Source organism: Papio anubis, chromosome 6 (genome assembly GCF_008728515.1).
Source record: "Papio anubis isolate 15944 chromosome 6, Panubis1.0, whole genome shotgun sequence".
NCBI classification, from domain to species: Eukaryota; Metazoa; Chordata; class Mammalia; order Primates; family Cercopithecidae; genus Papio; species Papio anubis.
In genome coordinates this window covers 25,204,325-25,218,348 of record NC_044981.1, presented here as the reverse complement: position 1 = coordinate 25,218,348, position 14,024 = coordinate 25,204,325, and the positions used below count along the sequence as shown (strand labels likewise).

The 14,024-nt window shown below is 41.6% G+C and overlaps 1 protein-coding gene across 3 annotated transcripts in view; it reads left to right on the top strand.

Annotated features, from left to right (window-relative positions):
- The window catches only part of LOC101007063 (cytidine monophosphate-N-acetylneuraminic acid hydroxylase), a 351,297-nt gene that overhangs the window by 218,115 nt on the left and 119,158 nt on the right, over nt 1-14,024 (top strand). For 2 of the 3 annotated variants that reach the window (XM_021936632.2, XM_009204539.2), the window contains exon 1: nt 10,588-10,928. The exons of the other annotated variant lie outside the window; for it this stretch is intronic. The gene's annotated coding sequence lies outside the window, so the exon portion shown is untranslated. Of the gene's footprint in view, nt 1-10,587; nt 10,929-14,024 lie in introns of those variants that run through there. 3 annotated transcript variants of the gene reach the window in all.

Below are 14,024 nucleotides of genomic sequence, written 5' to 3'. Positions count from 1 at the left end.
TTCTGCCCTAATGACCTAACCATCTTCCAAAAGCCCCACCTCCTAATACCATCACCTTGGTAGTTAGGTTTCAACATAAGAATTTTGAGGGGACATTCAGACCATAGCATTGGGTCAGCCTCCCACTTGAATAAACAATTCCCTTGACTCTCTCCGTCATAAAGTCCACAGCTCCATCATCATTTCTTCTTAGTATAGCCATAGGAGAATTGGAGTTAAGCTCATGATAATCTGTAGGCACAGGGCCAGAATGAAAGTAAGGCAATGATGCATGAGGCCACAAGTTTTTTGTTTTGTTTTGAGACGGAGTTTCGCTCTTTCACCCAGGCTAGAGTGCAGTGGCACAATCTTGGCTCACTGCAAGCTCTGCCGCATGAGGCCACAAGTTTTAACAGAGCACCAAAAAATTTAACAATTAAGAGCAATAATATGTTAATGCAATATTTTAAAAATTAAAATTAATGCCAAAATCGATAATAAAATAGCAATAGTTTAAAAGCAGGCTGTTTGTTTTGCAACTCTGCATTTTTGTGCAATAAAGCATAGTTGTTGATTAGCTCCAGGTTCCTGGGCCCACAAAGCTAGGTGGGTTTATAAGGGGTGATGATGGTGTGTGAACAGATTGGACAATACGGTGCTTTATATTTAGTTATATTTTTGAATTGTAGAACTTTTATTTATTTGGTTCAAAATATGGGGGGGGTACTTTGTATGTATATATAAGGGTACATATTTATCCTTTTGCCTCAGGCTCCAATGTGACATTGCTCACCAGTGTTCTATCCACAATGAGAGGAGAATTTTATATTACCTTCAGAGCAGGATTCTGGGCCCTGCTATGCACAATTAAAATCTATTAGTGGCCCCTCCACCTGAAAAAGAGAAGTCTTCCCCCAAAATGGAGTCTGCCACCTTTATAGTAATATAAATTACATACTGCTTTTTAAAAAATGTGGTGAAAAACACATACTATTTACCATCTTAATCATTTCTAAGTGTAATGTGTACTGTTAAGTACATTGGTTGCATAATGTGAATCTCCAGAATGCTTTTCATGTTATAAAACTGAAATTGCCCACCAAACAACTCCCCATTCTCTCATCCCCACAACCACTGGCAATACCATTCTACTTTCTATCTCCATGAATTTGACTACTTTAGGTGATTCACATAAGTGGAGTCATACAGTGTTTACCCTTTTGTGACTGGCTTATTTAACTTAGCATAATGGCTTCAAGGTTCACCCATGTTGTAGCAAGTATCAGAATTTCTTTCCTTTTTAAGGTTGAATAATATTCCATTGTATATACCATATTTTGTTCATTCCTCCATCAATGGACATTCGGGTGGTTTACACCTTTTGGCTATTGTGAATAGTGCTACTAGGAACACAGGTGTACAAATATCTCTTCACTGGCAGCTTTTGAAGATCACAGAATCATATCTCACAAAATCCATTCCACCAACGACTATTTGTGAATTGGGTTTCTGCTCTGCACTCTTTGTGGTAAGAGGAGGAATTTTCTGCAAGCCCCTGGCTCTTTGGTGGCAAAAGTCATTCCTAGATTGAGGTGCAGAAGTCATTAGAATCTTTAACACTCCACCTGACTTGCAACTGTGGTTACTGTTTAATCTTTTCTTGCCCACTTCCATGAAGGCTACACTTTCCTATACAGTATCATATTTAATCTTTCTTTATTACAAATCCGTGACACAGATGTTATAATTCCCTTTTTATAGTCAAAGAACCCGAGTCTCAGGGAAGGTAAGTGACTTACCTAGTTAATAACCCATTTGAGACCTGACATATAAGGATCTAGTAAGTACAAGTAAGCTAGCACTGTCCGCATAGACTGAGTTTTGCTAAATCTATAAATCTTTCTGTTTGAGCAAAATAAATGTAAGAAGTTTTCAGAATTCATAACTCTACTTAGCGATTTCCAAAAGGGGCAGTTTCCAAATTATTTTATATAGAAGGAGATGCTACAGTCTTCCTTAGGAACTCAATCTAGTGATTGATGACTAATGTACCCCTGGGAGGAAAAATCATCTTAATACAGATTAGTTTAATAAGACAATAAGACAATCTGATAAAGTTAAAACTAGGGTATGGAGGTTAAAGTTTGACATATGGCTCCTGCACTGACAGACATTTTACTTTCCTACTATTCTGATGGTCCTTGCCTAATGACCGTGGGTGTGTGTGTGTGTCTGTCAGTGCTATCCAACAGAGTTTTCTGCAATAATGGAAATACTTTTTGATTGTCCAATGAAGTAGCCACTAGCAATGTGGCAATTGAGCACTTGAGTGGCGACTAGTATAAAGGGAAAATCAAATTTTTAATTTTATTTAATTTATATTTAAACAGCCACATGTAGTTATAACAACAGAATATCGGACAACGTGGGGGCTATAGAATGGGTGTAACAATGTTGTATTTCAGTTCTTCTGCCAGTTCTTCGGATTCGTTTTCTTGAACAGAGTCCAAAATGGAATATTTTACTGTGAATTCCGGGTTGGAATAGGTAGGATTACAGTGAAACTCTAGCATTTAGTCACATGGATAAAAGCTGAATGAAGACAAAGTATTTCAAAGAAGGATCATATGTCAACAAAGAAAGATAATCTGGCCCAACAAACCAGGTAAATTGTGTGTTTTGGAACACTCTAGTGTATTTTATTGCTAACACCCATTTAGTGAATGGATTGATTTTCCTGTTAGAATGTAGTGGGAACATAATCTGAATGCCTTTGACTCTGAAGCCTATTGTAGCTAACAAGAACAACATCATTTGTATTTCTTTGGCCCAGACAGATTATGATGAATGACTGGATGAACACATTTAAGTTGAATTTATGTAGCACAGTGCTTCCCATTATTTTTTCTTATCGAGGAACTATTTTATGTTCTATTAAATTACACAAATATAGTTTTATTTTTATAACATTACTTCCTTCTATCTCTGAACACCTGCATCTTCTCTCACAATGTCATCCTCTCTTTGTATTGCAATTTGGCTTCTGTAACTACTGTTCTTTTTTTTTTTTTTTTTTTTTTTTTGAGACAAGGTCTTGCTCTGTGGCCCAGGCTGGAGTGTAGTGGTGCAATCTTGGCTTACTGCAGTCTCGACCTCCCAAGCTCAAGTGATCCTCCCACCTCAGTCTTCAGGTTGCTGGGACCACAGATGCACACCACCATGCCCAGCTAATTTCTTGTATTTTTAGTAGAGACAGGATTTTGCTATGTTGCCCAGGCTGGTCTCGAACTCCTGGGCTCAAGCAATTCTTCTGCCTCAGCCCCCTAAAGTGTTGGGATTGCTGGTGGGAGCCACTATACCCAGCTTGTTTCTTTTATTCTCAGAATATTCTTAATATTCTCAAGAATATTCTTGGCCTCCCTTCCCTGCCATTTATAATGTTTCCTCCCTTGGTTTCTTTATTTTCCTTCATTCATACTCTGATAGCACCATTCAGTTTGACTCAATTGTAGTCAAATTCAACTCACAGGCTTGTTAACCTTAGTTTGGTGAATATAAGAATTCTTTTGGATGCTGGCTGGAAATGCAGCTCCTCAATGCCTAACACCAACATTTAAGCAGTCGAAAGAAGAGGAGCAGCCCATGGTGAAGGCGACTGGAAAGGTCAGAGACCTGAGTGGAGATACGATGAAAGTTATCAGTGGTGCCTAATGAAGAAGAGCTGTCCTGTGAGACAAGGACTGAGAATGCTCCTCATGAGGACATCATCGATGACCTTAGTGAGAACAGTCAGCAGAAGGTTGAGAAATTACTGGGAGTTGCTGAAGCTGCCACCACAAGTACAAACCATGCTTCTGAGAGAGTTGAATGACGAGAGAAGGAGAAAGTGAAAAAGGGCTCTGGGTAGAGAGGCTTTTGTTTAGGATGGGAGAAGCCGGAGCGAGGCTGGGGCCTCCCTGGCTCTGTGACATGTTGGTCCATCTTTGTAAACTTGGTCCAAAGCCACAGTCCAAGATTCCTGTCACGATTTCCCTAAATTTCCAAGGCTTGCTCCCTCATGCTTCTCTTTGTGTCCACTACCACATCTGTACCTGTGGTCTCAGATCCATCTTGTGGCACCACAGTGCAAATCTCAGCCTTCTCACCAGTTTCTTCAGAAATAAACACATTCATGTTAATAGTAGTCTATTGAATTAACAATTTCACAAGGAACGTGAAGGTAGTTTGGAGGTGCTCCTGGAGAGGGGTTATATGCCCAACCACACTGCCCTCTGCCATCCTGCCCGCTCTTCCTCCACTTTTCCCAACTTCCTCCTCCTTTAGAGCAAGGAATTGCTTTTCTTGTCTAGAACTGAGTGATCAACCCACAGTCAAGGTCTCATTTTCAACCTCAATGGGCTTATCCATGAACTTTTCTAAGAAATTGCCAAAACGAATTTTCATGCCGTTTGCTAAGAGAATCGATTGTCCTGTAGTCATATTAGCATTCTGGGGGCGGCGGTGGGGCAACAAGTTGATGTAGATACAGAAATTGATGCATGTGGTAAATGCTGGGAGACACCTGGAGGGGAGAGGAGGGCAGCTGTTTTATTTCTTGTGATTGGTGGGACAGGAAGCAAGAATGAGTGAAAATGAAGATAAACCTGTATGGGGGAAGGATGTGTATGGGGGTGGGATGGGAGAGTGAAGATTTGAGGGTTTGTGGTTTGTGGGCTCAATAGTCTCTGTGGGGGCAAGATCACCTGCTGACAGGGGATGGACAGAACTGAAGGTGTGAGATTCTCACTGTAAGGGAGGAGTAGGGAAGGAGAAGGGATGAGGAGAGAGATGCTGTTTTTAGATAAGGAGAAGTATTAACAAGGTGAATTGAGTATTCTGAAGTTGGAAAGTATACCTTTGTGAAGATACCTGTTCCCATAGTTGTACTTCTCTCTAGAATCCCTAATTCACAAAGATATAGAAGCAGAGAAGGGGGATTTCAGGATTAATCTAGGGTTGGAGCTTGCAGAGCAGGATAGTGTGAGTTCTAGTGCTTTATTCTGAAGTCCTGGTGAAAAAGGGAAGATTGAGTAGGAAGAAGCCTGCCCATTAGCACTGGGTTGACATTCAGCTCCACTCTGGACCATGTTACCTTGGTGATAATAAAAGTGGAAGGAGGGACGCTTTTCTACCAATTTTATCTAAGCATCTTGGGCAATTTTAATTTAAACGTATGATACCACCTCCATTTTTTCCTGCTATGATTCCTTTCATTTACTTAGGCTCTATTGGTGGAAAGTGGTTGATCTTTGATGACATTATCTCCTGAACATTATTATCCCTCCCGCTCTGGTTTACAGGTTTTTCCTGACTCTTCTCCTCTACATTACAGCTCAGGACTGCCACCCAGTGGCCTGTTAACATAGAGCTCTGGAAATGCTGATTTTTCTTCAATATAGCCACAGAATAAGACAGTGAGAAAATATTTGCTTCCTTGTTGGGGAAAGTAAAATGCAGAACTTCCTATTTACCAGCCAAACAAAAGAAGAATGCATTCTCTCAGGACCTCAGGGACTGTCAGAAAATAAGCAAAGCTTTTTTGACCTTAGTAACCTTGGCATGGTTCTCTGAGAGCTAGTGTGTTTAGCCAGGAATTTATACTAAACAGGGAATGGAATGAAAGCAGGATCAGGAGTTTGAAGAAAAAGACCTTTCAAACTGGGGAGAGTTAGGCAAAGAGATTTTGAATGTAGTCATTTGGGGGAAGATGTAGGCCCTTGGATAAAGCATACCTTTTTTGCTTTCCTATTTTTCTTTTTTCCTTACCCTTTAACACACGCAAGATGGGTCCCTGTGTATAAGGAGTTGTCAGATTGCAGTTGTTTGAGTTACTTTATTTATTTGGAATTTCTGGATGTGAGAAGCTATGGAAGCCAAGTTCAGGTTCAGCCATTCTAATTCTCTTATAAGATTATCCTCTATGAAACAGTGATGTACATTTCAATTTCATTTTTGTAAAAATTGAGTGTCAAAATTTTAAAGTCTTACATATTTTATTATCAAAAGATAACTTATAGGCATAAGCTCTGGTATAATTTTTAATTTTTTGAATTGTAGATTATCGTTTTCTTTTTTATCATGACACTCTGAAAGCTAATTGGGATGACAGAGAAGAAAAAGAGAAAAGAAAGAATCTAGAATAAGAGGCCCAGTGGCCTCACTAGAAGGAGAAGAAGATAAGACTTGCTCTAGAGGAGGAAAAATGGCAGCTTCCTTGCCCACTAAGGGGAGCCACAGAGACCCTTGAGTGCAATGTAGAGTATCCTTCCTTAGCCCTTATACTGGTTCTTCAAAGTTGCGACTGTTCCTGTGAAAGTTATTTACAGCCTGGGACTTCATTAAGCCAGAATATTTCCCTGAACACTACTAGAGATGTGCTCTGTAATAGTAGCAAGGTATTGTTGATACCAAGGGAGGGAAAGTAGGTGAATATCTGTGCATGGCTCTGGAGGCATACCTAGGGCAGTATGGGTGGAGTGCCAGGCCCTGTTAAGGATTCTCAGTGGGTCAGTCACAAGCATATGGAGTGATGGCTCCTGAACAAGGACTGGACAGAAAAGTGGGCAGGAGAGAATGCTAGAAATTGGAGACAGAGATAAGATACTAAAAACAAACTTTTCCACTTTCTAATTTTGTCTAAGATTAGAAGATTCTAAAAACAAATTTTTCCACTTTCTAATTTTGTCTAAGTCCAGCCCTGCTTGTATCCAATGGAAAAGAAAAGATTTAAACTAGAGATTATTTTCAACAAGCGTGAATTGAGGACCTACTATATATAATTGGTTTATTGAGCAGTCTTGCTTCACTGGACAATGAATTTTATTTTTTCCTGTCGTTGATTTTACCTGGGCTCTGCAAAATATCCCTTTCCTGCCACTTAATGAAATCTTGGGGAGATTTAATAATGTCAGAAACAGTTTGGTTGTTAAACACCATTTTGTTTAAAACTCCAATCATATCCTATTCAAATTTCAAATATTACCTTACCTCACTCCTGCCCCGGGTACTAGGTCACAAAGAAAGTCTTTAAAGTCAAAATGTTTAAGAATCTAAGTTATATGAACCATATTATCTGGCTATATTATAATAATCATATAAGAAATATGAGACTTAAAAAGAATCTAAATCCTATACTGTTATAGGTTAAAAAAAAAAAAACTGTGAGGCGTTTACATTAATAGTGAAGAAGGGAAACATTGATATTTTCTTTTCATAAAAACACACTACTTTTTAGCCTCTGAGATAGAAACAAGCTAATAATAGGGAGTTTTTGACTTTTAACTTTGTATTTGATATACTAAACTAGCAGCCCAGAAGTTCAAACTCCATGTGTTTCATTTTTATTCTGATATAATAATTTAAATAGAGAAAATTCTGATTTAAAGTATCTTAAAAGCTCATTTTTCCCCTCAAATAAATATCTCATATAACATGGTGATCAGAATAAGGTGAAATGCAATATGTCGCTGTTTGTAGCAGCAGTTTCTATTTAATGGCTGATGATTTAAATTTTTATTTTAAAATTTATATATATATCTACATTAAAATAAGGTAATTTTATTTTATATTTTTATTTTAAAATCATCTTCTAAGATTGAAAACAACAATTTGCTTTGAAATGACAGTACAAGGAATGTGCATCAGTGCCTCCATGTGAACTTGCTAACACTGAATGTTGAGTTTTATTCTGCAACCTTCTGCAAGCTAATTTCTACATCATCCAAAGCTAAGGCGAAAATCAGGCCTGGAGTTAGAAGAACTCACTGGATGTCAATCTGGTTTCTGATGGATAACAGAGGCTGAGGACATATAATAGTCCGAGGGTTATTAATGCTATTCAGCTGAATATGTTTCATTGAAAGCAACTTGTTTTAAAATGTCTGTGAGCTTGGAGTTGTATTTATATTGCATCAGATCCACAAAGGTGTGCAGTTTCTGGCTGGCACTGATCTGTTGACATGTCCTTGGCATAACACACTTGAAAAGTTACCACAATAGGCTGCTTTTTTCTTCACATTCTTGGTTTTCAGAAACTTATAAATAATTGACCAAATCTTCTAAATTAGAAGTAGCTGAATATGGCCAGGTACAGTGGCTCATGCCTGTAATCCGAGCACTTTGGGAGGCTGAGGCAGGCAGATCATGAGGTCAGGAGATCGAGACCATCCTGGCTAATACGGTGAAACCCCGTCTCTACTAAAAATACAAAAAATTAGCCGGGTGTGTTGGTGGGCACCTGTAGTCCCAGCTACTCGGGAGGCTGAGGCAGGAGAATGGCGTGAACCCGGGAGGCGGAGCTTGCAGTGAGCCGAGATTGCGCCACTGCACTCCAGCCTGGGCAACAGTGCATGACTCCCTCAAAAAAAAAAAAAAAAAAAAAAGTAACTGGATACTAGCAATGATTCAAAACTTCCTACAGGGAAGTCCAACTGAGTATGCTTGGAATGTTGTTGTGACACAGCCTGAATACAGGCACTAAAGTTCTACATATGAGGCCTAGTATTAAACTCAGATTTGTAGGGAAAGTGTGATTCGTGGCACAGAAGTTGGAAAAGACCTGATACTGTTGTAGGTCTTGCTGAGGACATCCGCAAGGCATGGCCTGATTAGAACTCCAATCCATAAGCTGCCATTTACTTTCTATGCCTCATTTTCTGACCCAGTTGCCGCTGCTTCATCTCATGAATTTGTTGGTGCTAAAGCTGTTGGGCTGGTTGTAACTACCCTGTAGCTTGAGTTGAGAACCAGGGAATGTTGCTGCTCATGCCCTGAATACACAAAGGTAGACTTGTAAAATAATCTTGGATATAAGTTAGGATTCCATCTGTTATGCCAGTAGATAAAATCCTCACCAGAAAGTCAGATCTGAAGTTCCTTATTCTGCTGGTTGTATTTGATATCTTCAAAGTCAATGTTTAAGTTTTTCCTAGTCTTGTATTAAGTCATTATTATTATTATTATTATATGGAAGGAAACGTCCATGATCTCCACAAAATGTCAAGTTCATTTGCTGAGATGGATCAATAGATTCATGTTTTAAGACATTGCCTTTCTGCATTTGGCACAATATTATCTTGCTAATTACTGCCTTCACTCATAGATGCATTTAAAAAGCTCTTTCAAAGGGTGCAGTATTTGAAACAGGATAAAACACCCAGACTCATTTTGTTGCATCATAGCCCTCAGAAGGGAAGTAGGATTAATGGAATCCTTATTTTGAGCTAATTTGGTAGCAGAGTATTTTCCAATAGTGCTACTGTTAGTCCTCATTAGTAAGAGTTCCATCATGACAGGGAAAGGGCTGATGATCTCATCCATCACGGCTTCTCCCGCAGTAAACATGATAAAAGATAACTTCTATTTTATTTTTGTAAATGCTCTGTTCCTTCTTCATTTGGGAGATGTCTTGAGTTGCACTGATACAATCTAGCCTGCCATTTTAAAAACAAAGATTGTGTTTAACTGAACCCATGTCCCCCATGTCCATTGCTTTTTTTTTTTTTTTTTTTGTAGAAAGCCTGTATATGCTCAGGCCTCTTTCTTCAGGCTTACTCATCTAAATATGGTTTTTGACTCAACAAAGTGTATTAGCAGCCTGATCCTCCATGAACACAATTTTGTTTCAGCATATCCCAGAACAATTTTTCTTTTTGGCATCCCAAACTGTAGGTGTAAAATCTAGTTTGTGTTTAGTTTTAGGTTTCTTTTTTGGTTTAGGTTTCAATATGAATGGAGGTTGAAGTATGGCTGGATCAACTACTGTATAAAAGCCAAGGGAAGTGGAAGATTCATCTTTCTCTTTCTTGTCTGTCCATTAAGATACTTAAACCACTCTTGGGAATTTATGGCCAGAAAGTCTATTCAGCAGACTTCCTAATTGGCAGAGGAAGCACATTTCCATAAAAGAGTTTCTGGAGGAAGCTAGCAGCTCCATTAGTTCTGCTGGGAGACAGTGCACTTGAAAGGTGTTTTTTGTTTTTTTGTTTGTTTGTTTGAGACAGAGTTTTGCTCTTGTTGCCCAGGCTACAGTGCAGTGGCACAATCTCCGCTCACTGCAACCTCCACCTCCTTGGTTCAAGCGATTCTCCTGCCTCAGCCTCCTGAGTAGCTGGGATTATGTGCTCCGTGCCTAGTGTGGCTGACGCTGAAGCTGAGCTCTGGCTTTGGTGCGGTTCAGTTCATACATCTCTGATGTTGACATCAGAAGCGGAAACCCTGGAGAATATTGTATAGTAGAAACACAAAAGATTTATAGTGATAACTAATACCAAGCCATTCAGAGCCTGATACATGATACATGAAGTTTCCTTCCCTGTTCAGGCTTTGAGTTCTGCTCTCTGGTATTCTGGCCTCTATTTCTGTTAGCTGGGAAGGATTTTAATGTAGCGTCAAGGAAACTTTTCTCAGGTGTGTGATACTGAGCCTATAAACTGTCTGCTCAGCTTAGTAATAAAATCTTGTGAAAAAGGTGTCATGCTATCCAAATGGGTAAACTCTGTAATAGGAGAGTCTCTGACGCCTGAAATATTATAGTTTGCTTTGATTCCCTCAAACTGGTTTGGTTTGATGTTTTCTGCCACTGGCGTGTACCCGCCTGCACCTGGGGCTGCGGGGTCCCTGCGGGCTGCAGGCTCCGGGTTGCCGCGGAGACGCGTCTGCTTTCCCTCCGTCTTCGCGGGGGAGGCCAGGGCGCCTCGAGGCCTGGTCACATCCAACAGCTCCAGCAGGCTGAGGGCGAGCCCAAACTGGGGCAGAGGACAGTATATCTGAACGAAGACGCACCTGAGACGGTCTATACCCGTGGTGTCGCTGCTCGAAAGTGAGAGAAGGCTGCTCTTTCTAGCTGGAATCCAGGCCTGGGTGCTGCATGGTGGCGCCCCTCCCCGTGACCACCGCTGCGTTCTCTCGGGGTGAGAAAGGTGCCCCCACCATGTCCCTGCCCCTGGGCTTCTGGCCTGAGAAGCTCCAGCGTCCGCTACCTCCCGGGGAGGGAGTGGGGTGGGGCTGGGGGTGGTGGGGAGCAGGACATGTTCTGGATTCTCAGGTGGCCCCCTGCACCTTCCATTAACTTTTAGTATGGGACATGGAGATACTAAACGGCGTCTCAGAGAATCTCCTGGCTTTAGACACAGACTTCCCTAGCCCTGTTGTTTAGTAGCAATCTAATTTCCCTTCTGTAATGAGGATCTATGGCTGCAGCAATTGAGAAATGCTCTTCTTTGTTTCAGTGGCAGGAGAAGCCCCAAAAGGCCAGGTGCTTGCTTCAGCTGCCAGTTCGAGAGCCCCATTGTTGTTGGGCTCAGACCAACAACCGGCAGGGCTCAGAGTTGTGGGGACAGGAAGCAAAAGTCCTGCAACTGAGTTGTTAGCTATGAAAGAAGAAGGGGAATCCCCTCACGGCCATTCCTTGATCCTGGGCTGGTGGAAGAAACAGTACCATGCATCAGTCCCTCTCTCCCTCTCTCCCTCTGGCATTCTGTAAGATAGAATCTATCCTTTTAGGGTGTTGTCCCCTAATTAGTACCATCTGTAGCTGAGTTTTTGGTACTCTCTTATCAGCTTGTTACCATGACCCATGTTTCGTAGTCATGGGTTACCTGGTAAGGCCAGTGAATTTCAAGGGCATCAGTCCATCACTGTGCTGTTTTGTGAGTGCAGATGGTGCTGGTTAGTACATATTTTGGCAGGGAGAGCTAATCCATATTCAAAATAGTGTCTATTCCAAGGAGGACAAATCAGTTCTCTTTCTGTGATGTAAGCGGCCTGATGTAATCAATCTGTCACCAGGTGGTTGGCTGATTTTCCCTGTGGAAAGGGTGCTATATTGGAGACTCGGCTTTGGTCTCTGCTGTTGGAAGATCCCACATCTGGTAATGTTGGTAGCAGGCCTCAGAGAGGGGAACTCACATTACTGATCCCTGCCAATATGGCCGCTTTGCGTAAAGAGGCTGACTGAAGGAATGTGATTTTTTTTTTTTTTTTCTTTGAGACGGAGTTTCACTCTTGCTGCCCAAGCTGGAGTACAATGACACTATCTCGGCTCACTGCAACCTCCGCCTACTGGGTTCAAGCAATTCTCCTGCCTCAGCCTTCTGAGTAGCTGGGATTACAGGAGCGTGCCACCACACCCGACTAATTTTTGTATTTTGAGTAGAGACAGGGTTTCGCCGTGTTGGCCAGACTGGTCTTGAACTGACCTCAGGTGATCTGCCCGCCTCAGCCTCCCAAAGTGCTGGGATTACAGGCGTGAGCCACTGCACCCGGCCAGGAATGTGATTTTGTCTACCTGTCGAGGTTGCCCTTTGGTGAGTATGCACAGAGGACGCAGATATCCACATCACCCATATACCTCTTTGACTGGAGACATTCCTATTAAAGCCAAAAATAAGACAAGCATGCCAGCTATCCCCACGTCAGTCAACATTGTAGAGAGAATTTGGTTAATGTAGTGAGACCAGAAAAATAGGAAGTGTCTACTATAGACACTGGTTGCTTGAGCTCATAGGACTTGCTCAGAAGCCTTATGAAGTGCATCTCAGAACTGTCTGCATAGGAGAATAAAGGGGAAAGTACTTTTCCACTTGCCCCTATTCCCCATCTGTCAAGGATTTCCTCCTCAAGCATTAACTCTCCCTCCCCTACCCCACTTCTGGGTTCTCTGTGTGAGTGCTGCTGAGCAAATTTCCAGGGCAGGAAGAATTTCCAGGACATAGTAAAGGTACCATCAGGTTGCACCTGGGTGGCAAAGAAGTCAGAAATGGTGAGCAAGACATATCCAATATTAAGTGTATAATAATTAGGAAGAGAAACTAATTTACATAAACATGATTATTAGAAAATTCAAAGAATATCATAAACAGAACTAATAAGAGGCCTCAACAGCATTTCTAGATTGACCAATGTACAAAAATCCATAGTGGTTTTGTATATTGATTAGAAAAGGCAATCAAAGGCTAGGTGCAGTCACTCACGCCTGTAATCCCAGCACTTTGGGAGGCCGAGGTGGGCGATCACTTGAGGCCAGGAGTTCAAGACCTTCCTGGTCAACATGGTGAAACCCCGTCTCTACTAAAAAGGCAAAAAGTGATCCGGGCAGGGTGCAGGCCTTGCAGGCTTTGCAGGCCAGTAATCCCAGCTACTCGGGAGTCTGAGGCACGAGAATGAGCCTGAGGGGAAGGTTGCAGTGACCTGTGATTGCACCACTACACTCCAGTCTGGGCAACAGAAGGAGACTCTGTCTCCAAAACAAAGCAAGAAAAACCAAACAAAACACAAAACCTTAAAACTCCCCAAACTCTTATTCCTGAGGCAAATAGGCAAAATACTAAATTATGATAAAACATAATGGAGGTTCAGGGATGTTCATTACATTATTTTCTACATTCATCTTTATGTACAAAAAAACTTAAGTCCAGTTAAGGCCGATTGGTTTAATCTGAATTCTGACTTTATTTCTCTGTGAGAATTTGAGCTTTGTTCTCCCTTGTGTGCCATCTTTATTCTCTAGTCCGCTTCTGTGGTCACAAGATGGCTGCCAGTAACATCTGGGGCTTCATGCATCCTTGTTCACATACAGAGAGAGACCTCTCAGAGCTATTGTGAAAATTTTCTGAGCTTCTCAGAGTATCTTGGGTCAGGTGCGCACTTCTACATCAATCCTGGTGGCTGGGGGAATTCCATGCCCTGACTAGCTTGGGCAGGACTGTGTAAATTAATCAATATGGCAAGGGGGATGGGACTACCCTCATTGGCTGAGGTTGTCCATCCCATTAAAACCACATAGCTACTACACAGTGGTGACAGACGGAAAGAGTATTGGGAGGGTCAGGTGCGGTGGCTCACGCCTGAAATCCCAACTCTTTGGGAGGCCAAGAGGGTGGACAGTTTGAGCCCAGGAGTTCAAGACCAGCTTGGGCAACATGGTGAAATCCCACCTCTATTAAAAAATACAAAAGTTAGCCGGGTGTGGTGGCGCACACCAGTAGTCCCAGCTACTCGGGAGGCTG